This window comes from Aethalodelphis obliquidens, unplaced genomic scaffold (assembly GCF_003676395.1).
Source record: "Aethalodelphis obliquidens isolate GAN/ISIS:26980383/991018 unplaced genomic scaffold, ASM367639v1 scaffold11, whole genome shotgun sequence".
Taxonomy (NCBI): Eukaryota; Metazoa; Chordata; class Mammalia; order Artiodactyla; family Delphinidae; genus Aethalodelphis; species Aethalodelphis obliquidens.
Genome location: NW_020837955.1, coordinates 38,416,596 through 38,444,446, shown reverse-complemented (window position 1 = coordinate 38,444,446; position 27,851 = coordinate 38,416,596). Strand labels below are relative to the sequence as shown.

Here is a 27,851-nt window from a genome sequence, read left to right as displayed (position 1 = left end):
ACACACACACACACACACACACACACACACACACACACACACGGAGACAGAGAACCCTTCCCTCTTCCCACCTGTAAAGATGATCCACACTGAAGAGGATCACTTCTCCTTTCTATTTCCCAGCTCCTTGACAATACTAGCTCAAGGGGAAAAAGAGGATCAGGGACTGGAGAAGGAATAAGGCATTCATATCCAGGTGCTATGAGCACCATTCCAACCTCATCCACATGCTTTAGCCATACTGTACCCTCTGCTGGTCCTTATATGTGGCATGTAATTTTCATATCTCCATGCCTTCACTTACAATTGCTTCTGCACACGATGTTCTCCCACTCCCACCTCCCATTCTTACCTGGTTCTATATATACCTAGAAACTTGTCACTCCTTCTTCAAAGACTAGCTCAAATGTTCCCACTTCTGTAAAACCCTTCTTGACCCAATCCTAATCTTGTGCTAATTTAGTCACTTCTTTACCACTTCATAGTACTTAGTTTTGTGGAATAAGGTTTCTTTCTAATGATCAACTGAAAAATTCACTTTTACGTCTCTACAAACAGTGTTTGCTATAAAACAGTTGCTCACTAATCATTTAGACAATAAAAAGCAATTCAATATTCTCCTGGTATCAAAGGATAGTATTCCAAACAAAGATTAGTCTAAAGTTCTACAAATTCCTGTCGTTCCCCTGTTTAAAAACAAACTTTAACTTCATTAAATACCAAAAAATGAAGTTAATTACCCACCCCAACCAGAAAAGGATTTAAAAGTGGTTTGTTAAAAATTACAGAAATGATAGGCCTCACGGCGAGAACAACAACAAAAAAAAAACCATTACAGAAATGGTCTTGCCTTCAGAATTCCAATCACAAGCGTACTGCTGCAACTTAATGAGCAACACTCAGTAGAAATCCTTTTCTCCATCTGCAAAGTAAGGATAATTTCTTCATACATCCAGGGAATACTGTCTTGCAATAATCAATTGATGGCTGAGAATAATTATGTTACTAAAGCTAACTGAATTTCAGCAAATGATGCTGGGACAACTTGACAGCCCTCTGCAAAAGAATAAATTTGGATCCCTATCTCATACTATATACAAAACTTAACTCAAAATTATCAAAGACCTAAATGTAAGAGCTAAGAACTGTAAAATTCTTAGAAGAAATGCAAATCTTCTTGACCTTGGATTACACAATGGCTTCTTAAGAGATGACACCAAAAGCACAGTGACAAAAGAAAACAGATAAATTGGACATCAAAATTAAAATCTTTTGCGTTTCAAAGTACACCATCAATAAAGAGATAACCTACAGAACAGGAGAAAGTATTTGCAAGTCATCTGACTTGTGTCCAGAATATATAAAAAACTCTCACAACTCAACAATAAAAAGACAAATAACCCAACTGAAAAATGGGCAAAGGATTGGAGTAGACATTCTCTAAAGATACACAAACGACCAGTAAGCACATGAAAAGATACTCGATACCACCAGCCATTAGGGAATGCAAATAAAAACTAGGAGATTCCACTTCACTAAGACAGCTATAATAAAAAAGACAGACAATAACAAGTGTTGATGAGGATGTAGAGAAATGGAACCCTCATACATTGCTGGTATAAATGCAAAAATGGTACAACCACTTTAGAAAACAGTCACAAAGTTCCTCAAAGGTTAAACACAGAGTTACCATATGAACCAGCAATTCCATCCTAGGTATCAATATATACCCCCCAAAAAATGAAAACTTATGTCCACACACAAGTTTGTACACAAATGTTCACAGCAGCATATTTCATAAAAAGCCAAAAAGTGGAAACTACTCAAATGCCCATCAATCAATGAATAGATAAATATAAACAAAATGTGGTATGTACCCATACATGGAATATTATTCAGCCATAAAAAAGAATGAAGTACTGATACATGCTACAAGATGGATAAACCTTGAAAACGATAAGTGAAGTGAACAAAGCCAGATACCAAGGGTCATATAAAGAAAGTTCCAAAAAGCAAAACTTGAATTTTCAAACACTGACAACTATTTACATAGCATTTATATTGTATTAGGTATTATAAGTAATATAGATATGATTTAAAGTATACAAGAGGTTGTGTGTAGGTTATATGCAAATATTTTGCCATTTTATATGAGGGAATTGAGTATCCCTGGATTTGGGGATCCAAGAGGGATCCTGAAACCAATCCCCCACAGATACCAAAGGACGACTATATTGTTTGATTCCATTTATATGAAATGTACAGAACAGGTAAATCCATAAAGACAGAAGTAGATTACTTGTTGCCAGGAACTGGGGCAAAGAGGGAATGACTGCTAATGGGTACAAGGTCTATTTTGGGGGTGATGAACATGTTCTGAATAGTGGTGATGGTTACATAACTTTGTAAATACACTAAAAACCAATGAATTCCATACTTTAAAAGTGTGAATTTTTTGTTTTATGAACTAAACCTCAATTAAGCTGTTATTGTTAAAAAAAATTTAAAAGACGGAGATATATGCAACTGATTTCCAACAATGCCTCATCCACTCGAATATTTTTTATTTATGTAAATTCAATCCACATAAAAATCTGACTTGCCAAACTGTACAAAATAAAAAGCCAAAAGTGTGAGGGGCTTCCCTGGTGGCGCAGTGGTTGAGAGTCCGCCTGCCGATGCAGGGGACACGGGTTCGTGCCCCGGTCCGGGAAGATCCCACGTGCCGCGGAGCGGCTGGGGCTGGGCCCGTGAGCCATGGCCGCTGAGCCTGCGCGTCCGGAGCCTGTGCTCCGTAAGGGGAGAGGCCACAACAGTGAGAGGTCCGCGTTCCGCCAAAAAAAAAAAGAATAAAAAATAAAGGAAATTAGTTTTTTCATTACTAAAAAGTTCAATTCACTAGGCACCTGAAAAATAAATTTTATGTTCCTGACCAACCTCCACTTTAAAAATTCAAACTAATGACTCTTTTCAAAAATTTAATCTTAACCAAAATACCACCCTCCCAGAGAGCAAAGAATGAATGCTTACTGATCCAGATTTCTCAAGTGGTGAAATTACTGATGTAATTCTGTGAAAGTCCCTTTTACAAATGCAAGTAGCCTAAGTAAAAATGCTTAGTATTTCTGGAAAGTTAACAGATTAATTTTAGCTTCAATTATGCTAAAAAGGTTTCTGAAGCTTAAAAAAAAGTTTTTATGTAAACTAGTTTCTAAAAACCAGTCAATTTCAGGGGAAAAAAAATATTTTGATGAACTGGAGGAAGAACACAAGTTTCCACAAAGATGCAGTGGATAAATCAAGATGATTTACTGCTAGGAGACTATGTATCCATAAAACATCAGGCCTCTCACTCACACATACAACACAAGAGGAACGTACACACCTGTTCTCCAACTACATCAGCAACCACCCATGTGCTACATAATTACACGTAATTATCCTTGGGATACAAAAATACTATGGATGGGCTTGTTTGTGTTTCTTCCAACAGTGTTGACAGGTAGCAGTGAATCACACATTCTCCTGAGTCTCATCTGCCTCATGATCAATGACACATGCTGCCAACATCTGAGGTTAAGGATGCAAACTGAGACTACAGATTACTGTCTCCTGCCCATGATGCTAAATGTTACCTATGTACAAATATGGCATGACAACAGTGCCACTGGTGCCAAACTCAAACCAAAGTAACCGCCCCAAACTCAAATCTGCAGTAAACTACAGATCTGTAGTACTTATACCATTAACAAAATGTTGAGCATCCTCTACAGAAAGAGAACCATGCTGATAATAGATATAAACATACTGGCCAAAAAAAACTTTTTAGAGACAGCCATGGTTTCAAATATTTTGTCTCATTAAGTCATCAAAGCCCGGGCTTCCCTGGTGGCGCAGTGGTTAAGAATCCGCCTGCCAATGCAGGGGACACGGGTTCGAGCCCTGGTCCGGGAAGATCCCACATGCCACGGAGCAACTAAGCCTGTGTGCCACAACTACTGAGCCTGCGCTCTAGAGCCCGCGAGCCGCAACTACTAAGCCCGCGTGCCACAACTACTGAAGCCCACACGCCTATAGCCCGTGCTCCGCAACAAGAGAAGCCACCACAATGAGAAGCCCACGCACCGCAACAAAGAGTAGCCCCTGCTCACCACAACTAGAAAGCCTGGGCGCAGCAACGAAGACCCAACGCAGCCAAAAATAAATAAATAAAATAAATAAATTTTTTTTTAAAAACCCATCAAAGTCCAACTTTGAAATCAGCAACTCCAATACTCAGAGGAGTACAAACCTCATATTCTAGAACAACTCTAAAACCAAAATACTTTGTCAACGTATTCATATTTTCAGTGCTTAATATATGGTCTCCACAGATACATGGTTTAGGATTCATACCCACTCCTCAAAGGTCTTAAAAATCTAACTGGGAAGCCGAATAAAGACATAAAAAGATAAACTGAAATCCAGGCTAGCATATGCTAAGAAAAAAAAAAAGAAAAAGAAAACAGTCCCACACAGGAGAGGTATGAATAGATCCCTTGGGGTTGAACTAGTCAAAAAGGCTTCTCAAGAGACTGGGCCCAGAGTAAAGGGAGTATCCGTGAATACAAGCAGAAAAGAGTTTCAAACAGAAGGAAAGGCACAAAGAAAGGCCAAGAGGAGGGACTTCACAGGAACAACAAACAAGTTAGTTTGGCTGGAACTAAAGATTCACAAAGGGAAGAAATGAGTTAAGACTGAAGAATGGATCAGGGCCAGATTACAGAGAAACCTGAAAACCACACCAAGGAGTTTAAACCTTACTTTGCATGTAGCAAGGAGAGTTCCGGAACTTTTTATGTTGTGATGTGAGAAGGTGAGTGTTAAAATGTGCAAGATATTATTTACCCAAGGCATTAGCGGAGCACAAATAGTCCAGGTGAAACACATCACTGGGAGAAAACGTATTCAAAGCCCAGGTGCAAAAGCTTATTATTGGGGAAGGAGGGAAGTGAGCAGCAATGCTCAAATAATAACGCTGAACCAAGTTAAATAAAAAGCTACAGTGGTCTACTTTTGCAGCTCCCATTTATTTAAAGCCTCCATCTACTATAAAAGCGATATAAGTATAAAGCACATTGAAGAGCTCTCACTATATCAGTTACACACAGGAGGCAATTTACCTCAAATATCCTACATCTGGATCATGAGTTCCAAAACTATGCTAATCCTCTGACTTTAAATGCAATATGCCAAACCCTTATCAGCACACAGAGCTGGATCAAGGCCATAAGCTACCATGAATGAGTTCATCATACTAACCCAAGCACATTTCAAGAGTAAATAAATGGGTGTCTCAATGTTCTGAAGCATTAACAAAAGGTGTTGAAACATCAACAGAAATAAAAATCCCTCATGACATTCAAATAATATCCTCCCCAAAGATTAAAATGTGCCATTACTGTCCTCTCAGTCCCCGACAGCCTATAAAAACAATGTTATGAAACTTTAGTATAAGAAGGTGACTGCATATCATAAGATCCAGAAATCAAGGGGGAATCAGGATTCTAGATTTCTTTACAACTGCCTCATTTAATTAATAATATTAATAACCAGGAGGAGAGATCCAGCTTAATTTTTCACAAACCTAGTTTAATGACTTTCCTAAGACCCCTGGCACAAGCCAAGATCAATACTCCTTATGGTTTCCCCTGGCTTATGGTTTGAATACTGAGTCATCCACGTTTGATCAAAACATGGGTACCCTTGAGGTCGCACAAGTGATAAAGAAGTCAACTAAAAAGAGACTTTAGAAAAAACACTCATTATATAACGTTTCCATGAGGTAAAGATTTCTCTTCAACTGTACATTAAATTTATTGACAACAACATAACAGATCATACGGTGAGCAAACAGACCAAAATATTGGATAGAGAGGACGGCGTTTAACCTCATAGCCTACGGAGTTATGGAATCAATTGACTGAAATACCAAATTCTCAGCCAGAGTTTCAAAACACCAGTGTTATCTCAAAGATAATGGGCCGGTTCAAACTTCCAGGCTGAACCTAAACTGCTGGTCCCTTGTGCTTAACGCAAGTATTCATTACAGTCCTTTTGTCTGTGAAACGACCCACACCAAACCACAGCGGAGAAAAATAACAGAGAGTTGCACGGAACCATCGTTATCGCGAGCGAGAGAGCTAGACGATCTTGCCACGAGTTCCAGCTCCTCCTCCCCAGCCCACCCCCGTCGCCCCCCATCTTTCTAGGACAGAAAAGGCAACAACGGAAGGCCACCGCGGGAGGCGAAGAGGAAGCGGCCAAGGGACCGAAGTTTGGGGCCCAGTACCAACTTGTGGCGATGGACCCAAGTATTTAGGGCCTACCGCAGAGCGCGAGAGAAACCCCACTCCCCAGCCCGGAGGTGGCAGGAAAAGAAGTCGGGGGGAAGGGGGGTCATCTGGCGGAAGAGAGGTGGCAACGCAGGCGGCGCGTCCAGCCGCGGCTGATCCATGGTCGGTAAACAAGCCGAGCGGACCCACCCTCCCACAGCCCCGGGGCTTGTGCCCGCATCGGGAAAGCCCAAGATGGAAGCGCGGAGGAGCCAGACCTTGCCGCCTCCCCTCTCCTCGCCTGCGACGCCTACCCGGGGGTCGCTGGCGGACGGCCCGGGAGACCCAGCGGCCTGGGCGCCATCAGGGAGCGAGGGGCCCGGGCAGGCCGCGGCGGAGCCGCGAGGGGCCTGCAGCGGGGCGCCCTCCCGGGGCCCGGTTACCTGGCGGCGGCGGTGGCTCTTCCTCCAGCTCCTGCTCCTCCTCCCCGTCCGACGCTCGGCGCCCGGCGGCCGCGGCGGCGGCAGCGACTCCCCGAGCAGCCCGCGGCGACGAGCCGAGCCCGGCCCCTCTCCGCCTCCCTCCGCGCCGCCGCCCGCCCCGCTGCTGCCGCCTCCGCCCTCTCCCCTCAGTCAGGACATGGTCACCGCGGGCCCGCGCGCGACTCCCGCTGCCGGAGGCGGGGGCAGAGGGGCGGAGAGCAGGCACGGAGGCGGGGGGACACAGGGGGGAAGGGGGGAGAGAGGGGGGGGTGGCCTCGGGAGCAGCGGGCTCCTAATGGCGGCGGTGAGGGGCCCCGGAGCCAAAAAAACCCCACGGCAAGCAGCACAACGTCAAGGCCAGACCCCGCCGCTCGTCGCCGTGTCATTGGCCCCGAGGCCGCCAGCGGCGCAGCCAATGGTCGGCCGCCTCTTTCCGGGCGCAGAAGGCGGGCCACGGAAGGGGGACGTCACGCCGGCGCCGGGCCCCGATTGTGAGGCGGCGGCGCGCGCCGGCCCCCGGGTCCCGCCCCCTGTGCGGCGGCCGGTTGGCTGGGGCTGCGGGACTTCGGCGACGTGCGGGGCACGCCGGGAGGCGACGGCGCGGCGTGCGCGGGGCACGGGGACGCAGCCGGGGCGGCCGGGAGGACGTTCTTGTGGCTGCCCAGCTCCTAATGCACGGTCTCGGTTGCTCTTATAGCCGACTTCTAAGTCAACTCCCAAGTCTCACCAAGTGACAGATTCTGCATCACTTTTTCTTATACAGCTTCAAGCTCTTGATAAGACACCAGGGAAGATAAATGTTTAGGTTGAGGCAATTGCATTTTCATATATCTTTTTTTTACAATGTCTTTTTTTATTCCCGTCTTCGAGGCAGCTATCCATTTATATTTGTGAATGTGTAAATTTATAATGTATGTATTACCTAAGTACATGCATATATTCATGATGAAAAGCCATAGAGTTGTATGCCAATTATATCTCAATAAAATTAATTTTTAAAAAAGCCATGGATACTTTGCTTTTCGCTCTCTTTTACTACTTCCTAGCTCTAGTATTGGGTAAACCTAATTTTCTAATGGTTTGCTTTTACTGTAAATTGTAAATGTAAGGGAGAGATTATAACCATGGGGGGGGAAGAAAACTGCCGGGAGAATTACATGAGCCAAAGTTCCAAAGAGAATATGTTATATGGTGATGTTTCATATATTTCTTTTTTTAATGTAAATATAGCCAAGTAGTCTAAATCATTTACCCAATTACTAAAACCCCATGAGTATGTCATATTTTTCAGGCTGGAGAGCTTTGCTTTTCTCAATGAGACTTTGCCTTGCATTTTTCATACTTCAAATTTTATTTCAAGAATACGAATGACCGTAAAAACACAGAGAGTCTTTAAAAGTTGTAAACTTCTTAGCACTGTCAAAAAGCACTGAGGTGTCTGAAGTTTCGGACGCCTCAGCTTCAACAGAAAGAATGTATTATTCAGAGTTTAACTGGATTTTTAAAACTCGGATGGTGACTTCATTTAGTAAAACTATGCCTGGTATTCTCATAGCTTCACTATGGCCACTGAAGAGAAATACCTGATATAGCTTCCTCTCATCAACAACCTCTTTCCTAATCAGTGATATATTTTACCCTTGCAGCCATTCCTGTGATGTCGAGAGTTTTAATAACCACCACCTTCCCGGAGCAACATTATTTGCTCAAGGACTCATCAACAGAGTTTAAACTGCAACAGTCATTTACCTACAAAACTTAACACACATTCTCAAACATATAATTAACACAATTGTAGATAAAATTAAACCACGTTATTATGTAAGAACAAATGGTTCCACCAACATTTCACTTTGAAAATATTTTAAGAGCCTCTGAGAACCTCCAGCTTGCCCTTCCTGAAGCTCACCAGCAAGTTACCAAGAACCACAGAATCAGGTGTTTTTGTTTAGTTTGAGTTGTAATTCATTTTGTTAAGGAAAAGAGATTGTTTAAGTAAGCTTGTTAACTCTTCATGAAGTTTAGCAAACTGAAAATCCATGTGTCAAGGAATAATAAGCACACAGAGATGAGTAAGACACATTCTGTGTTTGTGGGAACTACAGCATAGGAAAGCAGACGAGACAAAAATAACCATAATGACAATAGGAGGTGGAATGTGCTGAGTAAATTCAAACGAAAACCATCTTGTAATTGAGAGGAAGAGCAAATCCAAAAGTGACTCTATGGTAAAGCTGAAAAGGCACTTGTTACCAAGCCAGTGGTTCTCAGCCCTGGCTACACATGAGGAGCTTTTCAAAATATACCTATCTGGGCCCTACCCAGACCTACTGAAACCATCCCCAGGAGGAGAGTTTGCATTGGCTAGGTTTTAAACACACTCCTCAGGTGATTGTAATGTGCAGCTAGATATTGACATTGTCCCAGGCCCGCAGTTTGCAGATGTGTGAACTAATGCCTAGAGATTTTAAGTGACTTACCAACAGTTTGCAGGTGTGGAAACTAATGCCTAGAGATTTTAAGTGACTTACCAAAAGCCAGACCATCTAGGTCTAAAATTAGAACACAAAGCTCTTGATTCCCCAGTCAAATCTCCTTCCCAATGCACCACATTTGAGTAAAAAGGATGTCAGCAAATGCAGCAGACAGCACTGTCACAAAGAAGGATCTAATTCGTGCTGCTTGGCACAGAGAATAAATTATTCTCCTTACATATATTTCTGAGAAATATTTCATTTGGGAAAAAAGTATCCACTGTTGCAAAAAAGAATGTTCTTTTTCTTCCAACCCTTTTACTAAAGTGTAGGGACATTATAGTTTTGTTGACAACTAGTTTGTTTGGAGTTTTATTTCAGGTGTTTTTCAAACTACCTAGAGAAGATAAAATCCCATTTTACTTTTCCTGCCTTGCTGTGAAGGTCTTGAACGCCAAACTGTGGCTCTGTACTTAATTCCTTCACTAGTAGAAAGCCATGGAATGGTTCTGAGCAGGCAAGAGCCAGTACTTATACCTTAACCTGGAATACCTGTGGGACAAACCAGGGTAGAACTAGAATCAGGGAAAGAGAAACCAATTAAGAGTCAAGAACCCAAAACCAAAGTAGCTGTGGGAATGGAAAGGAGGGGTCAGAAGTGAAATAGGGTGACCATAGAACTTCAGGGTTTTCCGGTGTCTGAATCTGGGGCAGATGAAAGAATTGAAAGTCAGAATCAAAGCACAGGAGAGGAACTAAATAAGAGGCGATGTTGACCGCTGGACGAGGTATGTTGAGATGCTGGGCTCAGGAGGAGATGTGCAGTAAGCAGGGGGAAATGCTAAAAATTTGATAGGCTGGACCTGGAGATAAACATCAGAGAGTTATCTAATGTAGAAGTTGCCACTGAAGCCACAGGAGTGGGATAGAAAAAGAGAAACTCCCAAAGGAAGAGAAAAGATGGGTCAGAAAGCCAGGAGATGAAAAGGTGTTCTGGAAGCCCAGGGGGTGGTAAGCCTCAAGAATATGGTAACAAACAGTGTCAGATTCCACAGACTTAGGAATTAGAACAGAGAAAAGGTCGCTGGATTTGACAAACAAGAGTCTTAGTGACCTTCCAGAGAACAGGTCTCAGTAGGATGGTGGAGACAGAAGCCAGATTCCGAAAGCTGAAGGCATGTGTGGGCTTTGAAGCAGTGATTACAGACCAGTCCAAGGCGTTTGGCAAGGAAGGGAAGGCAGGAGATATAAGAATAGACACAGGGAGTAATAACACGAATGAGGGAAAGGTTTTGTTTTCTTTTACACACTTTTTAAAATGAGCATATCTGAGCACTTTTATAAACAGAGGAGAGAGGATGGAGAGGGGAAAAAATAAAGGATTGAAATCCAGGAGGCAGGTAATCCAGAGCGGACTGATGCGTCTTAGCTAGCTAAGGGAATGGGGAGGGGGCGCTTTCTCTCCCAGAAACAGGAGAAAAGGAAGATGTGAAAAATAGAGTTGCAGAGAAATTCTGATGGGAGAACAGGTGATGGAGTGGACTTCATACCCTTTCTCCTCCTGGGGGAGTCAAGTGCGGGTCACCTGCTAAGGGCTGGGCTGGGAGCTGGAGGATAACAGAGGGACTTTGGGACAAAGGTTGTGGGGAAGCAAACCAAGAAGAGTGAAGAAAGAAAAGCAAAAGGAGTCACTTTTCCCAACATGGTTCAGCAGCCCAGAGTCAGGCCTGGAACAGGGGGGCCAGATGGCAGAGGCAACCTAGAGGCGGACATTTCCAAATCAGGGAAGTTAAAGGCACTTAGCTGAAGGAGATGACGACAGGTCCAGCTTTCCCAGGGACTGCTGGGGGAATCTGTGCTTTTATGAAGCAAGTCGTACAAAATTGGTGAGCTTCCCTCAAAAGAAAGGCTAGAAACTTCACTTGTTATGAGAACAAATTCTCAGCTGTATTGCAGAAAATGTCAGTTCTATAAACTACAAAATATCTTCCACTTACTGTACATGATTATACATGATTCCTCCGTGGAAAAACCTCTTTGCAGCAGAAAACGCAATATGATAATGTTGCAGGCTTCCCTGGTGGTGCAGTGGTTAAGAATCCACCTGCCAATGCAGGGGACACAGGTTCGAGGCCTGGTCCAGGAAGATCCCACATGCCACGGAGCAACTAAGCCCATGCGCCACAACTACTGAGCCCACATGCCTAGAGCCTGTGATCTGCAACAAGAGAAGCCACCGCACTGCAATGAAGAGTAGCCCCCGCTCGCTGCAACTAGAGAAAGCCCGCGCACAGCAATGAAGACCCATCACAGCCAAAAAAAAAAAAAAAAACGATAATGTTGCCTGATCCATTCTTGTGCATAAATGCCACTGTTTTGTGGAATATAGGATCCTCCTGTGACCCCCACTGAGGCCAACCCAACCACAAACCTGCCTGGGACAAAATCTCACGGAAGGGCAAAGTATGGGTGTTAAGGCATCAGACAGAATACAGCTTGCTTGACTTACCCAAGTCCTGGTCTGTTCTAGGACAGTCTTGCCTGGATGGGTAAGAATTTATGCTCATAGTAACAAGATCATATAGATTAAGACATTGTCACAAAACTTCAACAAGATATCCCCATAAAGTAGACTTGCTGAGTTATGAGAGAATTGTTGAAATTCTACTGAGTCTTTTTAAGAAGTTTGGAGACAACAACTATCTGAAATAACCTCATCTGTGTTATTCTCTGGACCCAGACAAGTTTGTAAGAGGCAACAATATGAGGTGGAAACGACGCGGACTTTGGAGTCAAACAGACCTGAGTTTAAATTCTGCTCTGCCGCATAGCTATCCTCTGAGTCCCAGTCTCCTCGTCTGAGAAAGGTAATATTTCCCTGGCAGTTAACTGAAGATTCACTGAGATAAGAGGTGACGAGCCCTGGCAATAATCCTAAATTGGTTTCCTTGCTTTGCGTTTCACTTAATTCAGATGTTTGTTGAGGAATTATTCTATGTCAGACACTGTGCTAAGTGCTGGCTGTGCAGGGACAAAAACAAAAGCCTGTCTCTGCATCAGGGGGCTTGCAGTCTAGTGGGGGACTGTACTTAATCTGGGGTCTCCATACCCTCTAGGGGTCTGTGAACTTAGATAGGAAAAACTACGTCTTTATTTCCACTAACTTTTAACTGAAATGTAGCATTTACATCAATTATCAACACAGTCAACAAACCACAGAAATATGAACAGACCTGGTGGCTTTGGCACCCACAGAAATCACAGATTTATTAGAACACATTACAGTTGTAGCTATCTCAAAATATGGCTTATCTTCATCATGACTACAAAATCATTGTGGCCGTTAGACCTGCCACTAAGTTGTTATATCATGTGTTATTTTGAAAGTACTTAAATGAATATTATAGATTTTTAAATATTTTGAGAACTATATTTCAATTTAATTGGTGTCCTTATAATCTCATTCATTTTATGCACTTAAAAAATTATTCCAAAGCGACCACAACACAGACACAAAGATTGAGACCCTAATCTAAGTAGTGGAAGGTTGGATTTTGTTCATTTCTCAGGACAAAAAGGCAAATTTCATGTAAGAAAATCAGATTACTAATGTTGCAATACAGAGCACAGGGTAGCAAGTGATGCAATTCCCTTGGAAAGTAGGAATGGGAAATAAGGGTGCGTTTTGCAGGTAAATATGATTAGCTGAGCAAGGAGAGAAGAAAAAAAGAGGCAGGAGGTAGTGGGAAAGATGGGTGACTCAGTGAGAGATAAAATGTCTCAACTAGGAAACCCTGAAAAAGTGAAAAGTAGGGCTGATACCCAGTCAACCCCAAATATTCTTTAAACCTAACCCCATGTGAACAACCTCAAAAGGGATATTTACTCCATTTATTGTTTTTAATAAATACACCTCTTCCCATTTCAGTGCTGACAAGGTGACACCTCCACTACTACCCCCAACACACGCACATACACCCACACACACATACACAAACTCTCACACACAGGAAAAAAAACATTCTGACCTAGTTTCTAATACTTTACTACATGTCTTATTATATAATGCTCATGGAATTGAAAATATTCTGCCTTTTTGCCAAACACTAAAATGATAAATAACCCACAAAGTTAGGAAGGCCACAATACTTTTCATTCCTTTCCTTCCAGTCATTTCAGAGACACATAGTCTAAAAATATTTCAAAATATTTGAAAGTATTCATGTCATTCAGGTATTTCTCAAGTTAATTAGAGTGATTCATGCAAATGATTTCATTTGCTTCAAAAACAATATGTAAATTCTAACTGTGGACCAAAGACAGTAATCTGTGTGGTAGCTTCAAACCTGGGATAAAACCATTAAGTTTACAATATTTTGTTACCTTCAATGTGGAAGATTTATAGTAGCTATAAATTTATTTTTTTAATTTTAATTTTATTTTTATTTATTTATTTTTGGCTGCATAGGGTCTTCGTTGTTGCGCACAGGCTTTCTCTAGTTGCTTCGAGCAGGGGCTACTCTATGTCGCAGTGCGCGGGCTTCTCATTGTGGTGGCTTCTCTTGTTGCAGAGCACGGGCTCTAGGCGCATGGGCTCAGTAGTTGTGGTACACGGGCTTAGTTGCTCCGCCGCATGTGAGATCTTCCCGGATCAGGAATCAAACCCGTGTCCCCTGTATTGGCAGGCAGATTCTTAATCACTGCACCACCAGGGAAGTCCCAAGCTATAAATTTAAAACATGCAAACTAAATGTTAAGAGAGGGCTGACCAGACAGAAATGTAGTTTTATGACCAATACAAAATTATTCAGTTGTTCCACACAAGGAGTAAAGCATGAATTGTGTAACTAATGAACTCATTAGCTGCCAGGATTCATACATTACCTGGAGTTTTAACAGCTTTAGCAATGAACAGAAGGTACCACCTCTGTATTTTAGATATCCTGACTGTGTGATTCACTAGGGTATCCTGAGCACTTAGAATGTCCCTTGACACATACAGGTGCTCAAGAAATATTTATTGAATGAATTAATTAACTTAGCTTTCTTGATTTTATACTTCAGGATCTTTTCAACCATCATTATTCTAGTTCAATAACCTAATGCATTTAAATTTTGTTCAAGAACTAAGAATAGTTTGATACTTCCTTTTGATTCTTTTTCTTTTGGTTTGTAATTTATATATATCTTGTGAAGAATTTTAAATGTCAAGTGTTATAAATGAATGCTGATGAAAATCATATCTAACACATTAACTTTTGCATGTAGCAATCTTTAAAAAGAAAATAAGATGTATTTTATGAAATTTTTTCCAAGGATTGATGGGCTTCAGAAGATCCATAGATGCCTTGAAATTGTAAAAGAAAATCCTCCGATGGCTTGTACTTTTCTGGAGAGAGGGTCTGTAGCTTTCGTCAAGTCTCTAAAGGCATTAATCACCCAAAAAGGTTAAAAACCACTGTTTTAGACTATATATTTTTAGACAACAACAATAATTGGTGTTTTTAGAATCTTTAAATTTTCAAAGCACTTTACTATCCTCTATCTCATTGTATTCTTATCAGTTTTGTCAGGTAGGTGTTACCTCCAATGATTGAAGGGAAAGCCAAGGAACAGAGAAGTTACAGGACTTTCTTTTTAGGAATCAGGACACAGGCTCTCAATGTCAATGTAACCCAGTGACCCTTTCCCCAGGTTTTTCCATCTATCTATCTGGGACCCAGAATACACACAACTTACAGATGTTTCTATAAAAAGATGTGTGGAATAAGCCTAAATATCAATGCCTTCTCTAATTTTATGATTTGTTTTTTCAAGAAGTGGTCTTTGCTAATAGAATTTATCAGAAGATCACAATTTACTGACCTCATCACACTCACAAAATAAGAGTCATCCATCCCAATTATGGGGAAAAAGAGAAATAGCGTAAGTAACCAACTTGAAGCCAAACTCTTTCGGTGATGAACCTGAAAAAAGACTGTGCTCAAAATGGGTGAATTTCTCACCCCACCTTTTAGGACAGGTGATTAGCATCAGCTTCAGAGCACTTTGTTTCAGGAACTTTGCCTGAGTTCTCTTGAGGTGTTAGAGTCAGCACTCAGGAGGGTAATGGGGTAAGGAAGCAAGCAGGTAAGGGAATTAGCAGGCGTCCATGCTCCCTGCAGCACAGGTGGGTCCAGGAAAGAAGATACTGCCAAGATGAGGGCCCACTCGGTACCACATTCATCTGATCCTGGGCCACGGTGGTAACACCATCACTTGACAAGCCTCTGGGAGCTCTAGCAAGATGTCAGCAGCCCGGCTTGGGAACTGGTTGAATTGTACATATACCTTGCAAAACTGCATCCTTCCTCTTTTACGTTCTGTGAGAATGTAAACAATTTACAACTCTAGTAGTGAAAAACAAACAGCAGGGAGTGCTTAAATGGCCCACAGCCTTGCTGTAAATTCTATTCATGATGAAAACATTTCCAAAAACAAGTCTGAGGCCAAATAACCACTCTCGCCATAGAGGTTGTCATAGGAAGACTTGCATATCGGTGTCCCAGGCAGAAATACATAGCACACACAAATGGGAACATTGCAATTCTTTACACAGGCGTGGGCAGAAGAAAACCAACAAGGATGGCGAAACAGCCCTGAGCTGGCAATAACTGACAGCCATTACCAAATCCTGGAGAGAGAGGAGTTGTTGTAGGGAGGGCCACCTGGCAGGAGCTAGAGAACAAGCCAGAGTAAACATCCTGAGCCCTCTGTCCTCCCTCCAGTCTCTGCCAGGACCTCCCACTGGCCAAACCAAGCTGGTGACCATAGGCTAGGCAGACACTGAAGCAGTCCCTATAGGTCAGTCTGCCCCAGGGGCACAGAGCAAGGGGATAACAGGTCTGGAGGGACAAATGGAGGTTCTCCAGCCAACAGAAATTCCAGTAGAACAAAAGTAAAAGAATGGATATTTCCAGAGCTTTACTTGGAGGCAACAACTATTGCCATTTTGAATCCCTTTGCCTAAGTAAAGACTACGCCACCCAAAGATAATGTATTTTGAAAAAATCTGAATTTTCCTTTGTCTACTACAACATGTTTTTATGCCAATAAAAAGGAATTATACTAATCCATTCTATAGCAAAACTCAGAAAAGATGGATGTCAGAGGTGGTACAGAAACATTCCAGTGAAATAATGGAGCATCATCAAGAAAAGTCTTCTTAAAGTGACAGGAAAAAAGTTTAAGTCCATAAACTAATAGGTTATCTCTTTCACAGTGTCTCTTTGGAATGAAGTGATTTATTACAAAAGGGAAGATTTGTTGGAGCCTAGATTGAATCTAATGCCAGTCATCCTCATATGTTAAACTATATTTCCCCAGCTGGGAGATATAATAGACTTTTCTTTTATGATTTTGTCAGATGGGATAGTTTTGAGTCTGCAAGATTTCCAGCACTGAAATCAGGATTAGAGACAAGGAATCTTTTATATTATTAAGTAGGAAAGAATTATGTTAAGAAGCCAGCTCTAACTCAATGATAAATACATTTCAATAAAGCAGAGAGATTCACAAATGACATGTAGCTTTGTGTTAACACAATATTCCTGAAAGCTTCTCTAATTATAAAGGAAACCCCCCCACACGAATGAAATATTAGCAGTCTAATCCCTGCGTCACCATGCACAAAGGAAAACTGACATCGTAGTGGCCCAGAGTCATTGGAACTGAAACATCACGTTTTTCTTGTGTGGCTGTGCTGGCAGACAACGTCTGTCACCATTAGAAGGAAAGAAAATGGATCTTCAAGAGGAAGGCGTATTCTTGCTTAAGGGCTCACAAAATAGACCTCCTTTATTTTTTTAAGCAAAAATACATTAGCTTTCCATCAGAAAGCCACTCATACTGTATAAGAAGCGCCTGAGCCGATACTGCATTTTGGCATTTGGTCAACAAGAGGAAGATGTTTTCTTTGTTGGCAATCATTTTCAACAGAAAAAAGAGAAAAAAACATAAGATGTCCACTTGGAAAGATTTTCTTTATAGTGCAGAACTTAAACTCATACCATGACAATCGACCCAGTACTATTATTTTCTTTCTCAAAGGCAAGTTTTTAAAAATTATTTTGTCCTATAAAGCACAACAGTGAAATCTTCTTTCATTTGACTGCTTATCTGTGCAATTCCAAAGCAGGTGAAATGGTAGACTATTGAAGTACACACACAAAAATAATAAAGATGACAGAATCTAATTCCCCATTGGAGTTTTTCATCTGAATTTTGAAAAGTTAGGGTGAGAACACCCAAGAATGTAGCTTTTCAAGGCCCTAGGACTTAGGTATTGATTTATTTTCCTGAGAGTTATAGCCTTCATTAACTTAAAAAGAAAATGAAGCTGGTGAGTGTGGCAGAACTTGCTAGAAACTTTCCCCAACATCTATTCTCTTCTCCCTCCCAAGCAACAAAATGTCAGTTTCTAACAAAACTGTTACCCAGCTCGATGTTTTTATCGATTTTCCAAGTCTCCATTATAGTTGGATGTGGCCATGTGACTAAGTTCCAGCCCATAATGTTATATACGGATAGAACATTTTATATATATATATATATATATATATATATATATATATATATATATATATATATATAAATGTTGTGAGGGATTTTATGGAAATTTTCCTTAAAAGGCAGGGAATGGGTCATTCTGCTCATCTGTCTTCCTTCCTAGGGTACGGATGTGATGGCTGAATCTCCTATGGCCATCCTGAACCATTAGGTGATTTTGAGGATGGTAGGGCAGAAGGTTGGCAGCCTGAAGCCCTGATGATGGCCTAGAGCCATTACACAGGCCGTGCATGGACTGCCTTACCCCAGACATCTTGTACATGGGAAAGATACATCTGTCTTATTTCAGCCATTGTTATTTGGGGATTTTCTTTTTCAAATACCCTGTTAAAGGAACACTTCACTTCCTGATGTGGAAGAATTGCTTTTTCTTTCTCCTCATCCTGTGGCTTTACATTTTTATTACTTAACACTCTGCTTTTGTGAGAAGAAACCCTGCTGAGCAACCAAAAGAATGAGGGGGAAAATATCATTGCAGGATGATGCTAATCCTCATCGTCAGGAGATGCCAAAGATAACTTGCCCAAGTCTCTAAAAATATGACAGTCAATGAAGTATCTGCTACAAAGAAAACTGAGTTCCTGAAGATTACAGGGAAAAAAAGGGTTTCTAACCACCATATTTCTTTTTAATTTATTTATTTATTTTCGGCTGCCTTGGGTCTTCGTTGCTGCACATGGGCTTTCTCTAATTGTGGCGGGCGGGGGCTACTCTTCGTTAAGGTGTGCGAGTTTCTCATTGCGGTGGCTTCTCTTGCTGCGGAGCACAGGCTCTAGGCATGCAGGCTTCAGTAGTTGTGGCTCGCAGGCTCAGTAGTTGTGGCTCACAGGCTCTTGAGCGCAGGCTCAGTAGTTGTGGGGCACGGGCTTACTTGCTCCGCAGCATGTGGGAATCTTCCCAGGCCAGGACTCGAACCCGTGTCCCCTGCATTGGCAGGCGGATTCTTAACCACTGCACCACCACGGAAGTCCCAGCATATTTTTAATATGACATTTCCAATGTTTAAAACGACTTTTACTAAAATTGAATGTTATGCAAGCAAATTCTGACTGAAAAGGTGGTGTTGCAAAACACTTACAAATCCTTAGGACCCTGATTGGTCCTTAGGTAGTATTTATAAGGAAGAGAACACAGAGTGAAGGACAAGTGTATTACCTAGTCTCTCCCTCCCTCACCTCAGGTGAGGTAACCTGCTCACTTTCCCAAACCCCAGCATCTAAAATTCTAACTCTAATTCATCCATCCTCTGTCTGTGCCACCCCTACTGACACTTTGTTTCCCTCTTCAATCTCTCTTCTTACCACCTACCACTAACATTCCACACTTTTTTTTTTTTTTTTTGGTACGCGGGCCTCTCACTGTTGTGGCCTCTCCCGTTGCGGAGCACAGGCTCCGGACGCGCAGGCTCAGTGGCCATGGCTCACGGGCCCAGCCGCTCCGCGGCATGTGGGATCTTCCCGGACCGGGGCACGAACCCGCGTCCCCTGCATCGGCAGGCAGACTCTCAACCACTGCGCCACCAGGGAAGCCCATATTTTTTTAATTTATGCCTCTTATTAGTTGCCTATGTCCTGTGCCAGATGGTAAGCTCCATGAGGGCAGGGAGCTTTTTTTGTGTTTGTAACCCTTATATGTAGCAGAGTGCCCGGCCCATAGCATTTGCTCAATAAATATACAGTGTACTATAAAAAGGAGGACGATGACAACAAACCTGCTCTCTAACTGGATTGTAAGTGTATTGTAATCCCCATGGTGGGTAGAACATCTAGGTTCATACAGCTCCAACCCAAGGAGGCTTCAGCTGCAAAGGGACTTGGTGGCCTGGGTGCTGCCTGGCCTCAGGGTGAGCTTCAGAGCGTGCAGCCAAGGCATCACCAAGGGCCACACACTCAGGAGGTCCCATACTTGGGGTCCAGCGCTCCACGGTTGCTTGCTCTCTTGAATTTGTTTCTTAGTAATTTTATCTTTGAATTTCTGTTTTGTAAGTGAAGTTTGATGGGTCAATGGAGCATATGCACCAGGGCATCAGAGCCTGGGTTCACCCAGGCTGTCACCACCCACCACCTCCCTGCCCCCGCCCCAGAATGGGGGCTCAGCTGCCCACTCCGGTGCTGCGATGCAGTGACCACAGTTGCGCTTGCTCCGGGAGGCGTCCTGGGCACAGGCATCTGGGTGGGTCACGCACACGCATGTGCCAAGTCACCAGGCAAGATCCCAGGCGACACTGGGATATTGCATTCACCCCGCAAATATCCTCAAGTCCGAGAGAACATGACATTAAATAGCAAATAAAGAACACCATGACAGATGGAGAAATCTCAGGTGAAGAAAGGAAAGGCTTTTTTTCTTGCTTTTGAACAAGGATCCCCATATTTTCATGTTACACTGGGTCCCACACCTGACACAGAAATGAAAGAGGCCAAGGAAGAGACTCTACCCCAGGACCTGTGTCCAAGCCTACCTCGCCTTGCTGCAGGAGTGCCAGGTTCTCCTACATGCCCTTGAGGCACTGCCCTCCCCACCCCTGCCTATGTCCACCAAGGGATGCTGAGTACTGGAAACAGAGCCATTAAGCCCTTTCTGGTCCCAGTTTCAAGTCAAGGGACCCCTCCATCATCCATGCCTCAGGTTCACCCTGATGCTCTTTTGAACCAGGTCATGTGTAGATGTAAATGCTTGGAGGCAGTAGTGATCAGGTAACAACAAACTCTCTGGGGATGGGCGCCCTGCTGTGTAATGTTTGCTGATTGCCGTGGTGTACACATTCCCACCAGGGCCAATGCTGAGCTGCCAATATTTGGTAACCAGTTGGCAAAATTCTAGAAAATGGAACAGTTGGCTCTCATAGGCAAACGCAAGCAGGCTGCTGCGTATTACTGCTTGGAGGGAAGAAGAAAGAGAAATCTCTGTGATTTCATCTGTCATCTGGAACAACAGGAAACACTCAATTCACAGGAAAAACCTGAAGAACCAGAAAATGTGGAAAATATGCTCAAAGTGATTAGGATAATGTAACTGAAAGCAAAGAGGAGATATATCACTTTAAAAAAATCAGATTGATAAAAATGTTAATTCTCAAGTTTTGGTGAGACTGGGGGGAATGTCACTTTGTTCAGGCACTTTGCAGATCAATTTGATAGTGTTCAGTAAAACTGTAAGTGGATATAAGCCCAGCAGTTCCTCTTGTGGGTAGCTGAGGGCAGTTCCCACGTGTGTACAGGATGTTCCCTGCAGGATTATGATCATGAGCTCCAGGACCCATCCCCAGCTTCAACAATTACCAACTCATGGCCAGTCTTATTTCAATTTTATCCCTATCTGCTTCTCTAATTCCCATATTACTTTGAAGTAAATCCCAGACATCATATCATTTCATCCATAAATATTTCTGTATCTCTGAAAGTTAAAAAACAAAACAAAGAAAAAGCCTGGAGTAGGCTTTTGTTGGGCATGGGGAGAGAAATCCCAGCAGGGTAACCAAGGAAGGGCAGATAAAAAGGCAAACGTACTTTTATGAGCTCTCTGGAGTCTGGTTAGTTTAAAAGTAATGTTTCAAGTGCGTTCCCCGAGGAAATTGTCCCTGTTCCCTGCCAGAAACAGCAGGCTGAAGGGACAGCCTTCTGGTGCTTGGCAGATTTTGAGGTCAAATTGAATCTGTACTAGCTAATCAGCTTACTGGATAATAAACTAAGAACTGACATTGGCATCATACTTACAAAAATCTCCAGTGCAGGGGGTTGGTTCATATTACCCTAGTGGCTCCCTTGAATATTCACTTTATCATCATTATTTAAAACTATGTGCCTGATTAGTTATACCCAGTAAATAAAAATATCAAATGTGTAAATAACCACATGAGAGATCTTTAAAATGACAGTGGCCTTGCTAAATTCACTCTCAGCTCTAAAATTTTGTCTCAGTGTATTATTTCAGAATGACAAAAAGTCATGCTAATAGCAATGATTTTTCCAGGTTGTTTACCAATATTAATCAAAATAATTCCCCTTTCCAAGTTGCTGCTTTGGTCTGTGCTTTGTAGAAGGATCTTTAGAATTTTGTTTTAATCTGAAAATAAATCAGCCAGAGATTGAAAAGTAGAAAAGGAAAAATAGGAGAGACTTTTACATTTTAAGAGATGCTGTATCAAAATCTTAGTAAAATGCTCTGTACATAGTTTCAGTTAAGGGCTGGAATATGGTTTTATAATTCCTACACACTACAGGTACTTCCCCCAAATTGTTTCCTTACTCACTTTCACTCAGTAAGAATCATTACTCATTAGATTTGACTCATTAGATTTTAAGCAGTAAGCAACTGGCAGGGAGGGCAGAAGAAAGTTAGAAAGTGCAAAAGAACACTGTGATTGATTGGATTTTTTTTTTTTTCCTGAATTCTGATTAGGACATTCTGAAAGCCCAGGGATCTGGTTAGTTTTTCAGTAACAGTAAGTCAGCACCTCGTGCTGGTACCAGATTGAACCTCCATCTAGTGCAATGGCAAGGCTGAAATGAAAGCCTGGGATGCAACATTGTTAGATGATAAAAATCAGCTACTCTGAGAGCAAGAAGGGCAGAACTGTGGCATCCACATTGACAGAACGAGAGGCATTATCCTCATGGAACTGTCCCAATCATGCCTCCAGCCCTTAACATCGTAACTTTCCTCTTGATAATCTGTGATGCCCACCCCAGTCCTGTAAGTCCACAAACATTCTCTTTATTTTTAAATTTTTTATCTTTCGGCCACACCACGCAGCTTGCAGGATCTTAGTTCTCCGACCAGGGAGAACTGGGTCCCCGCAGTGAAAGCTCGGAGTCCTAACGACTGGACCGCCAGGGAATTCCCAACATGCTCTCGATTGATTCATTTAGTTTACTTACAAAGACGTTGTTTCATTTCAAATTTTTAACATGACATTTAAAGCCAGGATAAAAATCATATACTTTATGGAAATAGATGTTTGTCTTGTAGCCTGGTTCATCTCTTAGGAGTAGGGAATGGGACTGCTGTTGACTCTCCCTTCACGGTTTCTGCCTGGACAACAGGACAGTGTGATGGTCAAGAGCCTGGGCTCTGGATCACCTAACACCAGCTTATGATATGCAGCCAGACGTTGCATCAAGCAGCCTCTGTTTACTCGTCTGTAAAATGGAATAGTAAGGCACCTACCTTGTAGGGTTGTTGTGAAGACTACATGGGAGAATGCATGTCAGCCTTACCTTAGCAGCATGATGGAGAAGCTAAACACGAGAGGGGCTGTCCCTCAGAGAAGCTGCTTCAATTCCTCTTCAAGCCTAAACTCCACCTCCAACTCCTCTGCCCAAGGGCCAACCAGCCACTTTTCTCTAAGCTTCTTTTATAAAATAAGTGGGTAAGACAAGATCATATATAAATTCCCTTCCAGACATAAAATTCTATCAACTCCTTTTGAAATGATTGACTCACCAGTCCTTTGTTTTTAACAAAACAATATGCAAAATCCTATATCAGAGCCCCTCCTTCCTTACATGAAACCTACACATGGGAAACCCACTCCAAGGGCTCTAAAATGAGTTAACCCAGAAGGGGCTGCTGGATCTCTTGATGAAAAACAGGGTTTCTGTTAATGAAGCCAGGAGGAATCATCCTTTGTTTTATCCAGTGAAAAAGGATTTTTTTCAGGAAATTGCCATCGTGACCTGTGAAAATCCACTGTTGTCAAATGTGGGCGTGGAATGGACAGTTTTCCCAAGAGGCGTAAAGTGGGTAAACCCATGTATCCATCAGCTGTTACTTGTACCACATTTGACTGTTTGCAAAGCATTTTCACAACCATTATCTGACATAGGAAATTCATCCTGAGTAAACCCTTTTCCAGAAACTCAGCTGTCCCAGAGAATATGAGGTCCTCTAGTCCATCAAAGTTGAAGCCCCTCAACTGGGGGTTCCACCAAAAGATGATCACGACAGTTTTTTTAATTTTTGATTTTTATTTTTGGCTGCGTTGAGTCTTCGTTGCTGCACGTGGGCTTTCTCTAGTTGCAGCGACTGGGGGCTACTCTTCGTTGCGGTGCACAGGCTTCTTACTGCGGTGGCTTCTCTTGTTGCGGAGCACGGGCTCTAGGCGAATGGGCTTCAGTAGTTGTGGCTCGCGTGCTCTAGAGTGCAGCCTCAGTAGCTGTGGCGCACGGGCTTAGTTACTCTGCAGCATGTGGGATCCTCCCAGACCAGGGCTCGAACCCGTGTCCTCTGCGTTGGCAGGTGGATTTTTAACCACTGCACCACCAGGGAAGTCCGATCATGGCAGTTTTTGAGAATGCAATTTCCATCTACATCGTTGAATCTTTTATGTGTGTGTGTGTGTCTGTGTGTGTATGTAAGATGCCATATTTCATGGAGTTTAAGATGTGCTTTTTTTCACATTTAATGTCTTTGAATTCGGATGCATCTCGCAATGGAATCTTAGTTTTCTGTCTTAACCCTGTGTATTAGGCTCAATAATGTCCCCCCCAAATTCACATCCATCTGGAAACTAGGAATGTGACTTTATTTGGAAATAAAATATTTGTAGATTCAATCAGTTACAGTGCGGTCATACTGTATTAGGATGGCCCTAAAGCCTACATGACTGGTGTCCTTATAAGAAGAAGAGAGGACACAACGAAGACAGAGGAGACACAAGGAAGAAGACCATGTGACAACAGAGGTAGAGATTAGTGCTATGTCTGCAAGCCAAGCCACACCAAGGATCGCAGGCAACCACCAAAGGCTAGGAAGAGGCAAGGACTAGAGCCACTGTAGGAAGCACCTTGGTTTCCAACTGTCTGCCTCCAGAATAATGGGAGAAGACATTCCTGCTGCGTTAAACCAGTGTGTGGTGATTTGTTACGGAAGCTTTAGGAAACTAATATAGGCTGCAAAGTATGTACACTTATGCATGTATGCACACCCATACACACACACGATATGCACATAGGTTTGGTTGGGTTTCACTTTTTTCCCTCATTTACATGAGAAGGAGGAAATGAAGGAACAGCCTCTGAGCTGCCAGGTGTGTGCTGTGTGAGCCGCCCTCGCAGAGGCCAGGCCAGCTCGTGGAGCTTCTGCAGCCCCCTGCCATCATCACCCATTTACAGACAAGGAATCTGCGCACAGGGAGGCTATGCTGGGCCTGACCACTAGGAGAAGCTGGCATGGAGAAAGTCACGTATCGTGAAACAAAAGGGCATACTAGGCAATCACGACATCCGTCTTCTCCTACAAGGCAAATGGTTAGTGTCCCAGAAATTTTTCTTAAATTCAATTTGTTCACTGCTCTGAAATTGTCTTAAATGATAAACCTTTGCCTCCTCTGCCCCAGCAGTCCGAGGGAAGAGTCAAGAGTGTGGGCAGCAGTAGCAACAGGAACAAACCATCCTTGGATCTGAGCTTCATCTGGGATTCCCGGAAAACCTCAAGAGGCCAAATGCCCCCAGGTCTCTCTTGCTAACAAGATCCCAGGAGCCTGGTTCTCCTGAGGCTGACCCTTCTCCTGCCGGTCAGGGTACCCCTCTCCAGTGCTGTCCTGGTGGCCTGAGGGCACAGCGGTTGCAATCTGTTACTATTTGCATGTGGTTCCTTTTCAAAGAAGGAAGGAGGGAGGGAGGGAGGGAGGAAGGGCTTAGCAGGTGGAACCTGGAACCTGGCAGGTGCTCCCTTGTATCTGTCACTCCACTCTCTGCAGGAAACAGAGCTGCTTCTACATCACCAGAGAGGGGTCTTTCCCGGACAGCACCATGTTTACACCCAGGCAAGAAAGGTCCCTTCCATGTGCCTCATACCTGACAAACACACACACAAAGCCCGCGGATAAAGAGCACATTGGTGTTTGGCCACCTGGGGTCCTGTGCTCAGCACTGGAAACACCCACATGCAGGACTAATACTTGTCAAGGCTCAAGGGAAGCTTTTTCCACAATTCTTGCCCTCTGTCCTTGAACAGAAGGTGTCTGTGTCTGATCAATCAGGAGATTTGTGGTTGTGCTGCCACCAACATTGGAGATGGACAGGATTTGGCCCGGAGGAGGTCTTAGGTAAGAGAAGGACAGATTGATCAATTTGCCAAATCCTCAAAAAGCATAATAGATGCTTGCATAAAAAAGCATCATTTTCTTTGTGCCTTTTTTTCCTTCCCTTCATGTTCTAATTCACGACTGGAAAATATTCACAGATAAGTATGGTTTTCACAGTAGTTGCACATGGTGGCCAAGGAACACTGTGCAACATTACATGATTCATATTATACTTAAATGTGTCCATAAGTAGGTCTCGATGTAATATGTGTGAAGCATGATGCCAGTTATTTGCTGTGTTACTCTACGGATCTAGATATTGCTTTAAGAGATGGGGAAAATGGCAATTCAAGTGATAGTAATCTATATGGTAAAATTCAGTATGTTGTAATATTTCCTGCAATAAAGATAATTTGTCATATATCAGAAGCAAACATTGTAATGGGGTTGTGTATGAAATCCATGGTTCATTTCTGAATCTAAATATTGCTTTAATAATTTTACTGACAATTCCATTTGCTATTGCTTCAATTGACTGAAGTTTCGCTGAATTGAAATTAATGAGAAAAAACTATCTAAGAATTACAATGACTCAATAAAAGTCATCTAATTTGGCATTGCTGTCAACAGGACACAAGTTATGCCAAAATGTTGCCTATAACAACATAAATAGTGACTTTGCCATAATGCAAGAAAGAAAAATAAATATCGGGGTACAAATACAGAATAATTTATGAATTTTATATGCCTTTACTACTTACACAAACATCACCAGCGCATTAACAAAGCACCGAGACATTTACAATAATCATTAGAGTCAGCTGTCTTTGATATTTTGCTACCACAAGTTCACAAATAGATGTATTCTGTTGTTTTCTCATTACGAAGGTATCTTCGTCGAGGTAGGAGGATAGAACATATTTTTATGTATCACTTGGGGGATTTGATTAATGATTTGTAAACATTGTGACACATGGCATGTGGGCCTCCATCCCCACTCCCACCCTGGGCCCTGCCTGTGGTCAGGGAGGGCCTGTGTCCAGACCTCCATTCTCAGCACATGTATGACGTGAGTGGTGGACAGCTCCATTCTGAATCATAAGAGCTCTGATGGCATCTCCACTGGAGTCACCCCTTTCTTTGGTCATGAATAGGAAGAGCTAGAAGAACCCAGCCAGGGGGCACAGTGGGTAGGAGCCATTCCCCAGAGGATGCGTTTTTTTCTGTTGGTCCCTCTCCTCCCTCTCGGTCTTTGTACAAGTCACTCCAAGGCCCTGGTTACTAGCCCTTAGGCCTTAAGAAAGAGTAGGGCCAGGAGTTGGCTAATGAGAGCTGACCAGAGCTAGGATGAGCATCCTGGAGGGGGTGAGGGTGGCACAGTACCATGGAGGGCCAAAGTGGAGTAAGTGGATGGGGCAAGTCCCTTGGAACGTACTCGGGGACCTGCCCAAAGCAGATGCTAGGAGGACCTGGCATACCCTTCAAGCCCCAGGGGCACGAGCAAGGGTGTAATGGGTGTGGGGGAGGGGCGTCAAGAGTGGACCTGAGTGGAGAGGCTCCACAAGAGTGCTAACCCCTGACACAGCACTGGGGCCATTTAACTCAAGCTCTGGATGGAACTCTAGGGGGTCCGATCCGCTCAGCAGGGGTGAGGCATCTCATTCAATCACCCTGGACTAGGGGTGAGATCACTTAATGCAAACGACGAGCTTGTCATCTAAATGCTGCGCCACTTCTTCTTCTTTAGGCCTCAGGCTCGGGGTTTAGAATCCTCAGATGCCGTCCCATGTGGTGCAGGATGGGTTGCCAATTGCAACCCCTATATACCAGTATAAAGCCACCTAGTTCCACACCCTTGACCATGGCTTTGTGAGCACAGCCAGAGAAGGACGCATGAGGGTGCCGCCAACGTGTCCATACAAGCATGTCTATGACAGGGACTTCC

At 43.1% G+C, this 27,851-nt stretch overlaps 1 protein-coding gene across 2 annotated transcripts in view; it reads right to left on the bottom strand.

The window, feature by feature from the left end:
• Window positions 1-7,095, bottom strand: part of ZRANB1 (zinc finger RANBP2-type containing 1) — a 69,354-nt gene extending 62,259 nt beyond the window's left edge. For both annotated transcript variants that reach the window (XM_027112890.1, XM_027112891.1), the window contains exon 1: window positions 6,758-7,095. The gene's annotated coding sequence lies outside the window, so the exon portion shown is untranslated. The remainder of the gene's footprint in view (window positions 1-6,757) is intronic.
• Between the last annotated feature and the right edge of the window lie 20,756 nt (window positions 7,096-27,851).